Consider the following 18,184-nt stretch of genomic DNA (forward strand, 5'->3'; position numbering starts at 1 on the left):
AATATTTGAAAACAGCATTGTCATACAAGAAATTAAAAATTATAAACATCATACAACATGGTGATTTATATATCATAACACATCAGAAGTCCCGAACTAATTTAGAAGTGATAAACAAAATATATAATTTTCATAACAATTATATCAGACACAGAGAGCCCCAAAAGATAAAATATGTTACAAGTTATATATGCAAAATCAATTAAATTCAAACAAAATCATAATTTAACTAATTCATGGTATAAAAATCATCTAACAATACAACATGGGGTAGAGGGTGTGGTGGTATTATCCTATCATACTCTTTGGTTTTTCCTTAGTCATAATTATTTTATTACCATGTATTACTATTATCAGTTATCGCCTTGTGTTATTATACTATATTACTCTCTGTTATTACCTTCTGTTATTATACTGTTGTTACTCTATGTCATTACTCTGTATTATGACTCTTGGCTATTCTCCTACGTTAGAACTCTCTGTTATTGCCCTGCGTTATTGTTCTGTATTATTCCCTGCGTTATTATTTTCTGCTATGACTCTATTTTATTACCATTTGCTATTTTATTTTTAATCTCACATTTTCTAGGGTCTCTGTAAGGTGGGGAAAATGTCCTGTCCCCAAGAAGAGGGTCCACCCTCCCAATGCCCTCTGTCCTTCTTCTTGAGGGCAGGGGTGGCCTGTTTTTATCTTGTATAATTATTTTGTTATTTCTCAGTTATTTTTGTTTATTCTCTATTTTGTTATTCTTTTTTTAGTTTATATATTTATACTGTGTTATTATCCTGTTACTAGCCTGTTTTACAACTATCTGTTATTACCTTATGTTGTTATTCTATCTTAGTCTTTGTTTTTTACCTACTGTTATTAAACTGTTACTACTCTATGTTATAATAATGACTTATCATTCTCGGTTATTATCCTATGTTATTGCTCTCTCTTAAAAACCTCTCTATTATTATTTGTTTTTAATCTGTGTTATTCTATTTTTCCTCTGTTTTTGGCCCTTGTTTTTTCCCTGTATATACATTCTGTTATTAGCCTGTTTTATTGTTCTCTTATTATCCTGTGTTATTATTCTATGTTTTGACTCTCTTTTACTATCTTTTGTTATTTAATTTTTAATCTCAGTTTTTCTTTGCTGACCCTAGGATGGTGGGAAGCCCCTGCCCCCAAGAAGATGATCCACCCTCCCAATGCCCTCTGTACTTCTTCTTGAGGGCAGGGGTGGTCTATTTTTAACTTGTATTTTTACTCTGTTATCAATCAAGGTTATTACTCTGTTATTGTTTATTTTTACCTGTGTTATTATCCTATTTATAATTTTTTATTATTATACTGTATTATTATTCTGCTATAACTCTGTGTTATTATTCTTTTTACTTTCTGAATTATTTTTCTGTTATTAAACTATATTGTTATGACACATTGATATTACTCTAAAATAACCTATGTAATTACTTTCTGTTATTATTCTCTGTTATTATTGAGTTTTTAATCACTAGTTTTACCTTGAGTTATTGTTGATTTTTGCAATTAAGTTTAATACACAGTACAAGAAATATTTGAAAACAGCATTGTCATACAAGAAATTAAAAATTATAAACATCATACAACATGGTGATATATATATCATAACACATCAGAAGTCCTGAACTAATTTAGAAGTGATAAACAAAATATATAATTTTCATAACAATTATATCAGACACAGAGAGCCCCAAAAGATAAAATATGTTACAAGTTATATATGCAAAATCAATTAAATTCAAACAAAATCATAACTTAACTAATTCATGGTATAAAAATCATCTAACAATACAACATGGGGTAGAGGGTGTGGTGGTCTTATCCTATCATACTCTTTGGTTTTTCCTTAGTCATAATTATTTTATTACCATGTATTACTATTATCAGTTATCGCCTTGTGTTATTATACTATATTACTCTCTGTTATTACCTTCTATTATTATACTGTTGTTACTCTATGTCATTACTCTGTATTATGACTCTTGGCTATTCTCCTACATTAGAACTCTCTGTTATTGCCCTGCGTTATTGTTCTGTATTATTCCCTGCGTTATTATTCTCTGCTATGACTCTATTTTATTACCATTTGCTATTTTATTTTTAATCTCACATTTTCTAGGGTGTCTGTAAGGTGGGGAAAATGTCCTGCCCTCAAGAAGAGGGTCCACCCTCCCAATGCCCTCTGTCCTTCTTCTTGAGGGCAGGGGTGGCCTGTTTTTATCTTGTATAATTATTTTGTTATTTCTCAGTTATTTTTGTTTATTCTCTATTTTGTTATTCTTTTTTTAGTTTATATATTTATACTGTGTTATTATCCTGTTACTAGCCTGTTTTACAACTATCTGTTATTACCTTATGTTGTTATTCTATCTTATCCTTTGTTTTTTTACCTAGTGTTATTAAACTGTTACTACTCTATGTTATAATAATGACTTATTATTCTCGGTTATTATCCTATGTTATTGCTCTCTCTTAAAAACCTCTCTATTATTATTTGTTTTTAACCTGTGTTATTCTATTTTTCCTCTCAGTTTTTGGCCCTTGTTTTTCCCCTATATATACATTCTGTTATTAGCCTGTTTCATTGTTCTATTATTATCCTGTGTTATTATTCTATGTTTTGACTCTCTTTTACTATCTTTTGTTATTTAATTTTTAATCTCAGTTTTTCTTTGCTGACCCTAGGATGGTGGGAAGCCCCTGCCCCCAAGAAGATGATCCACCCTCCCAATGCCCTCTGTACTTCTTCTTGAGGGCAGGGGTGGTCTATTTTTAACTTGTATTTTTACTCTGTTATCAATCAAGGTTATTACTCTATTATTGTTTATTTTTACCTGTGTTATTATCCTATTTATAATTTCTATTATTATACTGTATTATTATTCTGTTATAACTCTGTGTTATTATTCTTTTTACTTTCTGAATTATTTTTCTGTTATTAAACTATATTGTTATGACACATTGATATTACTCTGTAATTAACCTATGTAATTACTTTCTGTTATTATTCTCTGTTATTATTAAGTTTTTAATCACTAGTTTTACCTTGAGTTGTTGTTGATTTTTGCAATAAAGTTTAATACACAGTACAAGAAATAATTGAAAACAGCATTGTCATACATCTATAAATAATAAACATCATACAACATGGTGATAAATATATCATAACACATCAGAAGTCCTGCACTAATTTAGAAGTGATAAATAAAATATATAATTTTCATAACAATTATATCAGACACAGAGAGCCCCAAAAGATAAAATATCTTACAAGTTATATATGCAAAATCAATTAAATTCAAACAAAATCATAATTTAACTAATTCATGGTATAAAAATCATCTAACAATACAACATGGGGTAGGGGGTGTGGTGGTATTATCCTATCATTCTCTTTGGTTTTTCCTTAGTCATAATTATTTTATTACCATGTATTACTATTATCAGTTATCGCCTTGTGTTATTATACTATATTACTCTCTGTTATTACCTTCTGTTATTATACTGTTGTTACTCTATGTCATTACTCTGTATTATGACTCTTGGCTATTCTCCTACGTTAGAACTCTCTGTTATTGCCCTGCGTTATTGTTCTGTATTATTCCCTGCGTTATTATTCTCTGCTATGACTCTATTTTATTACCATTTACTATTTTATTTTTAATCTCACATTTTCTAGGGTGTCTGTAAGGTGGGGAAAATGTCCTGCCCCCATGAAGAGGGTCCACCCTCCCAATGCCCTCTGTCCTTCTTCTTGAGGGCAGGGGTGGCCTGTTTTTATCTTGTATAATTATTTTGTTATTTCTCAGTTATTTTTGTTTATTCTCTATTTTGTTATTCTTTTTTTAGTTTATATATTTATACTGTGTTATTATCCTGTTACTAGCCTGTTTTACAACTATCTGTTATTACCTTATGTTGTTATTCTATCTTAGCCTTTGTTTTTTACCTAGTGTTATTAAACTGTTACTACTTTATGTTATAGTAATGACTTATTATTCTCGGTTATTATCCTATGTTATTGCTCTCTCTTAAAAACCTCTCTATTATTATTTGTTTTTAACCTGTGTTATTCTATTTTTCTTCTCAGTTTTGGCCCTTGTTTTTTCCCTGTATATACATTCTGTTATTAGCCTGTTTTATTGTTTTCTTATTATCCTGTGTTATTATTCTATGTTTTGACTCTCTTTTACTATCTTTTGTTATTTAATTTTTAATCTCAGTTTTTCTTTGCTGACCCTAGGATGGTGGGAAGCCCCTGCCCCCAAGAAGATGATCCACCCTCCCAATGCCCTCTGTACTTCTTCTTGAGGGCAGGGGTGGTCTATTTTTAACTTGTATTTTTACTCTGTTATCAATCAAGGTTATTACTCTGTTATTGTTTATTTTTACCTGTGTTATTATCCTATTTATAATTTTTTATTATTATACTGTATTATTATTCTGCTATAACTCTGTGTTATTATTCTTTTGACTTTCTGAATTATTTTTCTGTTATTAAACTATATTGTTATGACACATTGATATTACTCTAAAATAACCTATGTAATTACTTTCTGTTATTATTCTCTGTTATTATTGAGTTTTTAATCACTAGTTTTACCTTGAGTTATTGTTGATTTTTGCAATTAAGTTTAATACACAGTACAAGAAATATTTGAAAACAGCATTGTCATACAAGAAATTAAAAATTATAAACATCATACAACATGGTGATATATATATCATAACACATCAGAAGTCCCAAACTAATTTAGAAGTGATAAACAAAATATATAATTTTCATAACAATTATATCAGACACAGAGAGCCCCAAAAGATAAAATATGTTACAAGTTATATATGCAAAATCAATTAAATTCAAACAAAATCATAATTTAACTAATTCATGGTATAAAAATCATCTAACAATACAACATGGGGTAGAGGGTGTGGTGGTCTTATCCTATCATACTCTTTGGTTTTTCCTTAGTCATAATTATTTTATTACCATGTATTACTATTATCAGTTATCGCCTTGTGTTATTATACTATATTATTCTCTGTTATTACCTTCTATTATTATACTGTTGTTACTCTATGTCATTACTCTGTATTATGACTCTTGGCTATTCTCCTACATTAGAACTCTCTGTTATTGCCCTGCGTTATTGTTCTGTATTATTCCCTGCGTTATTATTCTCTGCTATGACTCTATTTTATTACCATTTGCTATTTTATTTTTAATCTCACATTTTCTAGGGTGTCTGTAAGGTGGGGAAAATGTCCTGCCCTCAAGAAGAGGGTCCACCCTCCCAATGCCCTCTGTCCTTCTTCTTGAGGGCAGGGGTGGCCTGTTTTTATCTTGTATAATTATTTTGTTATTTCTCAGTTATTTTTGTTTATTCTCTATTTTGTTATTCTTTTTTTAGTTTATATATTTATACTGTGTTATTATCCTGTTACTAGCCTGTTTTACAACTATCTGTTATTACCTTATGTTGTTATTCTATCTTATCCTTTGTTTTTTTACCTAGTGTTATTAAACTGTTACTACTCTATGTTATAATAATGACTTATTATTCTCGGTTATTATCCTATGTTATTGCTCTCTCTTAAAAACCTCTCTATTATTATTTGTTTTTAACCTGTGTTATTCTATTTTTCCTCTCAGTTTTTGGCCCTTGTTTTTCCCCTATATATACATTCTGTTATTAGCCTGTTTCATTGTTCTATTATTATCCTGTGTTATTATTCTATGTTTTGACTCTCTTTTACTATCTTTTGTTATTTAATTTTTAATCTCAGTTTTTCTTTGCTGACCCTAGGATGGTGGGAAGCCCCTGCCCCCAAGAAGATGATCCACCCTCCCAATGCCCTCTGTACTTCTTCTTGAGGGCAGGGGTGGTCTATTTTTAACTTGTATTTTTACTCTGTTATCAATCAAGGTTATTACTCTATTATTGTTTATTTTTACCTGTGTTATTATCCTATTTATAATTTCTATTATTATACTGTATTATTATCCTGTTATAACTCTGTGTTATTATTCTTTTTACTTTCTGAATTATTTTTCTGTTATTAAACTATATTGTTATGACACATTGATATTACTCTGTAATTAACCTATGTAATTACTTTCTGTTATTATTCTCTGTTATTATTAAGTTTTTAATCACTAGTTTTACCTTGAGTTATTGTTGATTTTTGCAATAAAGTTTAATACACAGTACAAGAAATAATTGAAAACAGCATTGTCATACAAGAAATTAAAAATTATAAACATCATACAACATGGTAATAAATATATCATAAGACATCAGAAGTCCCGCACTAATTTAGAAGTGATAAACAAAATATATAATTTTCATAACAATTATATCAGACACAGAGAGCCCCAAAAGATAAAATATGTTACAAGTTATATATGCAAAATCAATTAAATTCAAACAAAATCATAATTTAACTAATTCATGGTATAAAAATCATCTAACAATACAACATGGGGTAGAGGGTGTGGTGGTATTATCCTATCATACTCTTTGGTTTTTCCTTAGTCATAATTATTTTATTACCATGTATTACTATTAGCAGTTATCGCCTTGTATTATTATACTATATTACTCTCTGTTATTATCTTCTGTTATTATACTGTTGTTACTCTATGTCATTACTCTGTATTATGACTCTTGGCTATTCTCCTACGTTAGAACTCTCTGTTATTGCCCTGCGTTATTGTTCTGTATTATTCCCTGCGTTATTATTCTCTGCTATGACTCTATTTTATTACCATTTGCTATTTTATTTTTAATCTCACATTTTCTCGGGTCTCTGTAAGGTGGGGAAAATGTCCTGTCCCCAAGAAGAGGGTCCACCCTCCCAATGCCCTCTGTCCTTCTTCTTGAGGGCAGGGGTGGCCTGTTTTTATCTTGTATAATTATTTTGTTATTTCTCAGTTATTTTTGTTTATTCTCTATTTTGTTATTCTTTTTTTAGTTTATATATTTATACTGTGTTATTATCCTGTTACTAGCCTGTTTTACAACTATCTGTTATTACCTTATGTTGTTATTCTATCTTAGCCTTTGTTTTTTACCTAGTGTTATTAAACTGTTACTACTCTATGTTATAAAAATGACTTATTATTCTCGGTTATTATCCTATGTTATTGCTCTCTCTTAAAAAAACCTCTCTATTATTATTTGTTTTTAACCTGTGTTATTCTATTTTCCTCTCAGTTTTTGGCCCTTGTTTTTTCCCTGCATATACATTCTGTTATTAGCCTGTTTTATTGTTCTCTTATTATCCTGTGTTATTATTCTATGTTTTGACTCTCTTTTACTATCTTTTGTTATTTAATTTTTAATCTCAGTTTTTCTTTGCTGACCCTAGGATGATGGGAAGGCCCTGCCCCCAAGAAGAATATCCACCCTCCCAATGCCCTCTGTACTTCTTCTTGAGGGCAGGGGTGGTCTATTTTTAACTTGTATTTTTACTCTGTTATCAATCAAGGTTATTACTCTGTTATTGTTTATTTTTACCTGTGTTATTATCCTATTTATAATTTCTATTATTATACTGTATTATTATTCTGTTAAAACTCTGTGTTATTATTCTTTTTACTTTCTGAATTATTTTTCTGTTATTAAACTATATTGTTATGACACATTGATATTACTCTGTAATTAACCAGTGTTATTACTCTCTGTTATTATTCTCTGTTATTATTGAGTTTTTAATCACGTTTTACCTTGAGTTATTGTTGATTTTTGCAATAAAGTTTAATACACAGTACAAGAAATAATTGAAAACAGCATTGTCATACAAGAAATTATAAATAATAAACATCATATAACATGGTGATAAATATATCATAACACATCAGAAGTCCTGCACTTATTTAGAAGTGATAAACAAAATATATCATTTTCATAACAATTATATCAGACACAGGGAGCCCCAACAGATAAAATATGTTCAAAGTTATACATGCAAATTAATGGAATTCAATCAAAATCATAATTAAACTAATTCATGGTTTAAAAATCATCTAACAATACAACATGTGGGTAGAGGGTGTGGTGGTATTATCCTATCATACTCTTTGGTTTTTCCTTAGTCATAATTATTTTATTACCATGTATTACTATTATCAGTTATCGCCTTGTGTTATTATACTATATTACTCTCTGTTATTACCTTCTTTTATTATACTGTTTTACTCTATGTCATTACTCTGTATTATGACTCTTGGCTATTCTCCTACGTTAGAACTCTCTGTTATTGCCCTGCGTTATTGTTCTGTATTATTCCCTGCGTTATTATTCTCTGCTATGACTCTATTTTATTACCATTTGCTATTTTATTTTTAATCTCACATTTTCTAGGGTGTCTGTAAGGTGGGGAAAATGTCCTGCCCCCAAGAAGAGGGTCCACCCTCCCAATGCCCTCTGTCCTTCTTATTGAGGGCAGGGGTGGCCTGTTTTTATCTTGTATAATTATTTTGTTATTTCTCAGTTATTTTTGTTTATTCTCTATTTTGTTATTCTTTTTTTAGTTTATATATTTATACTGTGTTATTATCCTGTTACTAGCCTGTTTTACAACTATCTGTTATTACTTTATGTTGTTATTCTATCTTAGCCTTTGTTTTTTACCTAGTGTTATTAAACTGTTACTACTCTATGTTATAATAATGACTTATTATTCTCGGTTATTATCCTATGTTATTGCTCTCTCTCAAAAACCTCTCTATTATTATTTGTTTTTAACCTGTGTTATTCTATTTTCCTCTCAGTTTTTGGCCCTTGTTTTTTCCCTGCATATACATTCTGTTATTAGCCTGTTTTATTGTTCTCTTATTATCCTGTGTTATTATTCTATGTTTTGACTCTCTTTTACTATCTTTTGTTATTTAATTTTTAATCTCAGTTTTTCTTTGCTGACCCTAGGATGATGGGAAGGCCCTGCCCCCAAGAAGAAGATCCACCCTCCCAATGCCCTCTGTACTTCTTCTTGAGGGCAGGGGTGGTCTATTTTTAACTTGTATTTTTACTCTGTTATCAATCAAGGTTATTACTCTGTTATTGTTTATTTTTACCTGTGTTATTATCCTATTTATAATTTCTATTATTATACTGTATTATTATTCTGTTATAACTCTGTGTTATTATTCTTTTTACTTTCTGAATTATTTTTCTGTTATTAAACTATATTGTTATGACACATTGATATTACTCTGTAATTAACCAGTGTAATTACTCTCTGTTATTATTCTCTGTTATTATTGAGTTTTTAATCACGTTTTACCTTGAGTTATTGTTGATTTTTGCAATAAAGTTTAATACACAGTAGAAGAAATAATTGAAAACAGCATTGTCATACAAGAAATTATAAATAATAAACATCATACAACATGGTGATAAATATATCATAACACATCAGAAGTCCTGCACTTATTTAGAAGTGATAAACAAAATATATCATTTTCATAACAATTATATCAGACACAGGGAGCCCCAACAGATAAAATATGTTCAAACTTATACATGCAAATTAATGGAATTCAATCAAAATCATAATTAAACTAATTCATGGTTTAAAAATCATCTAACAATACAACATGGGGTAGAGGGTGTGGTGGTATTATCCTATCATACTCTTTGGTTTTTCCTTAGTCATAATTATTTTATTACCATGTATTACTATTATCAGTTATCGCCTTGTGTTATTATACTATATTACTCTCTGTTATTACCTTCTATTATTATACTGTTGTTACTCTATGTCATTACTCTGTATTATGACTCTTGACTATTCTCCTACGTTAGAACTCTCTGTTATTGCCCTGCGTTATTGTTCTGTATTATTCCCTGCGTTATTATTCTCTGCTATGACTCTATTTTATTACCATTTGCTATTTTATTTTTAATCTCACATTTTCTAGGGTGTCTGTAAGGTGGGGAAAATGTCCTGCCCCCAAGAAGAGGGTCCACCCTCCCAATGCCCTCTGTCCTTCTTCTTGAGGGCAGGGGTGGCCTGTTTTTATCTTGTATAATTTTTTGTTATTTCTCAGTTATTTTTGTTTATTCTCTATTTTGTTATTCTTTTTTTAGTTTATATATTTATACTGTGTTATTATCCTGTTACTAGCCTGTTTTACAACTATCTGTTATTACCTTATGTTGTTATTCTATCTTAGCCTTTGTTTTTTACCTAGTGTTATTAAACTGTTACTACTCTATGTTATAATAATGACTTATTATTCTCGGTTATTATCCTATGTTATTGCTCTCTCTTAAAAACCTCTTTATTATTATTTGTTTTTAACCTGTGTTATTCTATTTTTCCTCTCAGTTTTTGGCCCTTGTTTTTTCCCTGCATATACATTCTGTTATTAGCCTGTTTTATTGTTCTCTTATTATCCTGTGTTATTATTCTATGTTTTGACTCTCTTTTACTATCTTTTGTTATTTAATTTTTAATCTCAGTTTTTCTTTGCTGACCCTAGGATGATGGGAAGGCCCTGTCCCCAAGAAGAAGATCCACCCTCCCAATGCCCTCTGTATTTCTTCTTGAGGGCAGGGGTGGTCTATTTTTAACTTGTATTTTTACTCTGTTATCAATCAAGGTTATTACTCTGTTATTGTTTATTTTTACCTGTGTTATTATCCTATTTATATTTTTTTATTATTATACTGTAATATTATTCTGTTATAACTCTGTGTTATTATTCTTTTTACTTTCTGAATTATTTTTCTGTTATTAAACTATATTGTTATGACACATTGATATTACTCTGTAATTAACCTATGTAATTACTTTCTGTTATTATTCTCTGTTATTATTACGTTTTTAATCACTAGTTTTACCTTGAGTTATTGTTGATTTTTGCAATAAAGTTTAATACACAGTACAAGAAATAATTGAAAACAGCATTGTCATACAAGAAATTAAAAATTATAAACATCATACAACATGGTGATAAATATATCATAAGACATCAGAAGTCCCGCACTAATTTAGAAGTGATAAACAAAATATATAATTTTCATAACAATTATATCAGACACAGAGAGCCCCAAAAGATAAAATATGTTACAAGTTATATATGCAAAATCAATTAAATTCAAACAAAATCATAATTTAACTAATTCATGGTATAAAAATCATCTAACAATACAACATGGGGTAGAGGGTGTGGTGGTATTATCCTATCATACTCTTTGGTTTTTCCTTAGTCATAATTATTTTATTACCATGTATTACTATTATCAGTTATCGCCTTGTGTTATTATACTATATTACTCTCTGTTATTACCTTCTATTATTATACTGTTGTTACTCTATGTCATTACTCTGTATTATGACTCTTGGCTATTCTCCTACGTTAGAACTCTCTGTTATTGCCCTGCGTTATGGTTCTGTATTATTCCCTGCGTTATTATTCTCTGCTATGACTCTATTTTATTACCATTTGCTATTTTATTTTTAATCTCACATTTTCTCGGGTCTCTGTAAGGTGGGGAAAATGTCCTGTCCCCAAGAAGAGGGTCCACCCTCCCAATGCCCTCTGTCCTTCTTCTTGAGGGCAGGGGTGGCCTGTTTTTATCTTGTATAATTATTTTGTTATTTCTCAGTTATTTTTGTTTATTCTCTATTTTGTTATTCTTTTTTTAGTTTATATATTTATACTGTAATATTATCCTGTTACTAGCCTGTTTTACAACTATCTGTTATTACCTTATGTTGTTATTCTATCTTAGTCTTTGTTTTTTACCTACTGATATTAAACTGTTACTACTCTATGTTATAATAATGACTTATCATTCTCGGTTATTATCCTATGTTATTGCTCTCTCTTAAAAACCTCTCTATTATTATTTGTTTTTAATCTGTGTTATTCTATTTTTTCTCTGTTTTTGGCCCTTGTTTTTTCCCTGTATTAACATTCTGTTATTAGCCTGTTTTATTGTTCTCTTATTATCCTGTGTTATTATTCTATGTTTTGACTCTCTTTTACTATCTTTTGTTATTTAATTTTTAATCTCAGTTTTTCTTTGCTGACCCTAGGATGGTGGGAAGCCCCTGCCCCCAAGAAGATGATCCACCCTCCCAATGCCCTCTGTACTTCTTCTTGAGGGCAGGGGTGGTCTATTTTTAACTTGTATTTTTACTCTGTTATCAATCAAGGTTATTACTCTGTTATTGTTTATTTTTACCTGTGTTATTATCCTATTTATAATTTTTTATTATTATACTGTAATATTATTCTGTTATAACTCTGTGTTATTATTCTTTTTACTTTCTGAATTATTTTTCTGTTATTAAACTATATTGTTATGACACATTGATATTTCTCTGTAATTAACCTATGTAATTACTTTCTGTTATTATTCTCTGTTATTATTAAGTTTTTAATCACTAGTTTTACCTTGAGTTATTGTTGATTTTTGCAATAAAGTTTAATACACAGTACAAGAAATAATTGAAAACAGCATTGTCATACAAGAAATTATAAATAATAAACATCATACAACATGGTGATAAATATATCATAACACATCAGAAGTCCTGCACTTATTTAGAAGTGATAAACAAAATATATCATTTTCATAACAATTATATCAGACACAGGGAGCCCCAACAGATAAAATATGTTCAAACTTATACATGCAAATTAATGGAATTCAATCAAAATCATAATTAAACTAATTCATGGTTTAAAAATCATCTAACAATACAACATGGGGTAGAGGGTGTGGTGGTATTATCCTATCATACTCTTTGGTTTTTCCTTAGTCATAATTATTTTATTACCATGTATTACTATTATCAGTTATCGCCTTGTGTTATTATACTATATTACTCTCTGTTATTACCTTCTATTATTATACTGTTGTTACTCTATGTCATTACTCTGTATTATGACTCTTGGCTATTCTCCTACGTTAGAACTCTCTGTTATTGCCCTGCGTTATGGTTCTGTATTATTCCCTGCGTTATTATTCTCTGCTATGACTCTATTTTATTACCATTTGCTATTTTATTTTTAATCTCACATTTTCTCGGGTCTCTGTAAGGTGGGGAAAATGTCCTGCCCCCAAGAAGAGGGTCCACCCTCCCAATGCCCTCTGTCCTTCTTATTGAGGGCAGGGGTGGCCTGTTTTTATCTTGTATAATTATTTTGTTATTTCTCAGTTATTTTTGTTTATTCTCTATTTTGTTATTCTTTTTTTAGTTTATATATTTATACTGTGTTATTATCCTGTTACTAGCCTGTTTTACAACTATCTGTTATTACCTTATGTTGTTATTCTATCTTAGCCTTTGTTTTTTACCTAGTGTTATTAAACTGTTACTACTCTATGTTATAATAATGACTTATTATTCTCGGTTATTATCCTATGTTATTGCTCTCTCTTAAAAACCTCTCTATTATTATTTGTTTTTAACCTGTGTTATTCTATTTTTCCTCTCAGTTTTTGGCCCTTGTTTTTTCCCTGCATATACATTATGTTATTAGCCTGTTTTATTGTTCTCTTATTATCCTGTGTTATTATTCTATGTTTTGACTCTCTTTTACTATCTTTTGTTATTTAATTTTTAATCTCAGTTTTTCTTTGCTGACCCTAGGATGATGGGATGGCCCTGCCCCCAAGAAGAAGATCCACCCTCCCAATGCCCTCTGTACTTCTTCTTGAGGGCAGGGGTGGTCTATTTTTAACTTGTATTTTTACTCTGTTATCAATCAAGGTTATTACTCTGTTATTGTTTATTTTTACCTGTGTTATTATCCTATTTATAATTTCTATTATTATACTGTATTATTATTCTGTTATAACTCTGTGTTATTATTCTTTTTACTTTCTGAATTATTTTTCTGTTATTAAACTATATTGTTATGACACATTGATATTACTCTGTAATTAACCAGTGTAATTACTCTCTGTTATTATTCTCTGTTATTATTGAGTTTTTAATCACGTTTTACCTTGAGTTATTGTTGATTTTTGCAATAAAGTTTAATACACAGTAGAAGAAATAATTGAAAACAGCATTGTCATACAAGAAATTATAAATAATAAACATCATACAACATGGTGATAAATATATCATAACACATCAGAAGTCCTGCACTTATTTAGAAGTGATAAACAAAATATATCATTTTCATAACAATTATATCAGACACAGGGAGCCCCAACAGATAAAATATGTTCAAACTTATACATGCAAATTAATGGAATTCAATCAAAATCATAATTAAACTAATTCATGGTTTAAAAATCATCTAACAATACAACATGGGGTAGAGGGTGTGGTGGTATTATCCTATCATACTCTTTGGTTTTTCCTTAGTCATAATTATTTTATTACCATGTATTACTATTATCAGTTATCGCCTTGTGTTATTATACTATATTACTCTCTGTTATTACCTTCTATTATTATACTGTTGTTACTCTATGTCATTACTCTGTATTATGACTCTTGACTATTCTCCTACGTTAGAACTCTCTGTTATTGCCCTGCGTTATTGTTCTGTATTATTCCCTGCGTTATTATTCTCTGCTATGACTCTATTTTATTACCATTTGCTATTTTATTTTTAATCTCACATTTTCTAGGGTGTCTGTAAGGTGGGGAAAATGTCCTGCCCCCAAGAAGAGGGTCCACCCTCCCAATGCCCTCTGTCCTTCTTCTTGAGGGCAGGGGTGGCCTGTTTTTATCTTGTATAATTTTTTGTTATTTCTCAGTTATTTTTGTTTATTCTCTATTTTGTTATTCTTTTTTTAGTTTATATATTTATACTGTGTTATTATCCTGTTACTAGCCTGTTTTACAACTATCTGTTATTACCTTATGTTGTTATTCTATCTTAGCCTTTGTTTTTTACCTAGTGTTATTAAACTGTTACTACTCTATGTTATAATAATGACTTATTATTCTCGGTTATTATCCTATGTTATTGCTCTCTCTTAAAAACCTCTTTATTATTATTTGTTTTTAACCTGTGTTATTCTATTTTTCCTCTCAGTTTTTGGCCCTTGTTTTTTCCCTGCATATACATTCTGTTATTAGCCTGTTTTATTGTTCTCTTATTATCCTGTGTTATTATTCTATGTTTTGACTCTCTTTTACTATCTTTTGTTATTTAATTTTTAATCTCAGTTTTTCTTTGCTGACCCTAGGATGATGGGAAGGCCCTGTCCCCAAGAAGAAGATCCACCCTCCCAATGCCCTCTGTATTTCTTCTTGAGGGCAGGGGTGGTCTATTTTTAACTTGTATTTTTACTCTGTTATCAATCAAGGTTATTACTCTGTTATTGTTTATTTTTACCTGTGTTATTATCCTATTTATATTTTTTTATTATTATACTGTAATATTATTCTGTTATAACTCTGTGTTATTATTCTTTTTACTTTCTGAATTATTTTTCTGTTATTAAACTATATTGTTATGACACATTGATATTACTCTGTAATTAACCTATGTAATTACTTTCTGTTATTATTCTCTGTTATTATTACGTTTTTAATCACTAGTTTTACCTTGAGTTATTGTTGATTTTTGCAATAAAGTTTAATACACAGTACAAGAAATAATTGAAAACAGCATTGTCATACAAGAAATTAAAAATTATAAACATCATACAACATGGTGATAAATATATCATAAGACATCAGAAGTCCCGCACTAATTTAGAAGTGATAAACAAAATATATAATTTTCATAACAATTATATCAGACACAGAGAGCCCCAAAAGATAAAATATGTTACAAGTTATATATGCAAAATCAATTAAATTCAAACAAAATCATAATTTAACTAATTCATGGTATAAAAATCATCTAACAATACAACATGGGGTAGAGGGTGTGGTGGTATTATCCTATCATACTCTTTGGTTTTTCCTTAGTCATAATTATTTTATTACCATGTATTACTATTATCAGTTATCGCCTTGTGTTATTATACTATATTACTCTCTGTTATTACCTTCTATTATTATACTGTTGTTACTCTATGTCATTACTCTGTATTATGACTCTTGGCTATTCTCCTACGTTAGAACTCTCTGTTATTGCCCTGCGTTATGGTTCTGTATTATTCCCTGCGTTATTATTCTCTGCTATGACTCTATTTTATTACCATTTGCTATTTTATTTTTAATCTCACATTTTCTCGGGTCTCTGTAAGGTGGGGAAAATGTCCTGTCCCCAAGAAGAGGGTCCACCCTCCCAATGCCCTCTGTCCTTCTTCTTGAGGGCAGGGGTGGCCTGTTTTTATCTTGTATAATTATTTTGTTATTTCTCAGTTATTTTTGTTTATTCTCTATTTTGTTATTCTTTTTTTAGTTTATATATTTATACTGTAATATTATCCTGTTACTAGCCTGTTTTACAACTATCTGTTATTACCTTATGTTGTTATTCTATCTTAGTTTTTGTTTTTTACCTACTGTTATTAAACTGTTACTACTCTATGTTATAATAATGACTTATCATTCTCGGTTATTATCCTATGTTATTGCTCTCTCTTAAAAACCTCTCTATTATTATTTGTTTTTAATCTGTGTTATTCTATTTTTCCTCTGTTTTTGGCCCTTGTTTTTTCCCTGTATTAACATTCTGTTATTAGCCTGTTTTATTGTTCTCTTATTATCCTGTGTTATTATTCTATGTTTTGACTCTCTTTTACTATCTTTTGTTATTTAATTTTTAATCTCAGTTTTTCTTTGCTGACCCTAGGATGGTGGGAAGCCCCTGCCCCCAAGAAGATGATCCACCCTCCCAATGCCCTCTGTACTTCTTCTTGAGGGCAGGGGTGGTCTATTTTTAACTTGTAATTTTACTCTGTTATCAATCAAGGTTATTACTCTGTTATTGTTTATTTTTACCTGTGTTATTATCCTATTTATAATTTTTTATTATTATACTGTAATATTATTCTGTTATAACTCTGTGTTATTATTCTTTTTACTTTCTGAATTATTTTTCTGTTATTAAACTATATTGTTATGACACATTGATATTACTCTGTAATTAACCTATGTAATTACTTTCTGTTATTATTCTCTGTTATTATTAAGTTTTTAATCACTAGTTTTACCTTGAGTTGTTGTTGATTTTTGCAATAAAGTTTAATACACAGTACAAGAAATAATTAAAAACAGCATTGTCATACAAGAAATTAAAAATTATAAACATCATACAACATGGTAATAAATATATCATAAGACATCAGAAGTCCCGCACTAATTTAGAAGTGATAAACAAAATATATAATTTTCATAACAATTATATCAGACACAGAGAGCCCCAAAAGATAAAATATGTTACAAGTTATATATGCAAAATCAATTAAATTCAAACAAAATCATAATTTAACTAATTCATGGTATAAAAATCATCTAACAATACAACATGGGGTAGAGGGTGTGGTGGTATTATCCTATCATACTCTTTGGTTTTTCCTTAGTCATAATTATTTTATTACCATGTATTACTATTATCAGTTATCGCCTTGTGTTATTATACTATATTACTCTCTGTTATTACCTTCTATTATTATACTGTTGTTACTCTATGTCATTACTCTGTATTATGACTCTTGACTATTCTCCTACGTTAGAACTCTCTGTTATTGCCCTGCGTTATTGTTCTGTATTATTCCCTGCGTTATTATTCTCTGCTATGACTCTATTTTATTACCATTTGCTATTTTATTTTTAATCTCACATTTTCTAGGGTGTCTGTAAGGTGGGGAAAATGTCCTGCCCCCAAGAAGAGGGTCCACCCTCCCAATGCCCTCTGTCCTTCTTCTTGAGGGCAGGGGTGGCCTGTTTTTATCTTGTATAATTTTTTGTTATTTCTCAGTTATTTTTGTTTATTCTCTATTTTGTTATTCTTTTTTTAGTTTATATATTTATACTGTGTTATTATCCTGTTACTAGCCTGTTTTACAACTATCTGTTATTACCTTATGTTGTTATTCTATCTTAGCCTTTGTTTTTTACCTAGTGTTATTAAACTGTTACTACTCTATGTTATAATAATGACTTATTATTCTCGGTTATTATCCTATGTTATTGCTCTCTCTTAAAAACCTCTTTATTATTATTTGTTTTTAACCTGTGTTATTCTATTTTTCCTCTCAGTTTTTGGCC

This window comes from Mixophyes fleayi, chromosome 5 (assembly GCF_038048845.1).
Source record: "Mixophyes fleayi isolate aMixFle1 chromosome 5, aMixFle1.hap1, whole genome shotgun sequence".
In the NCBI taxonomy this organism is placed as follows: domain Eukaryota; kingdom Metazoa; phylum Chordata; class Amphibia; order Anura; family Limnodynastidae; genus Mixophyes; species Mixophyes fleayi.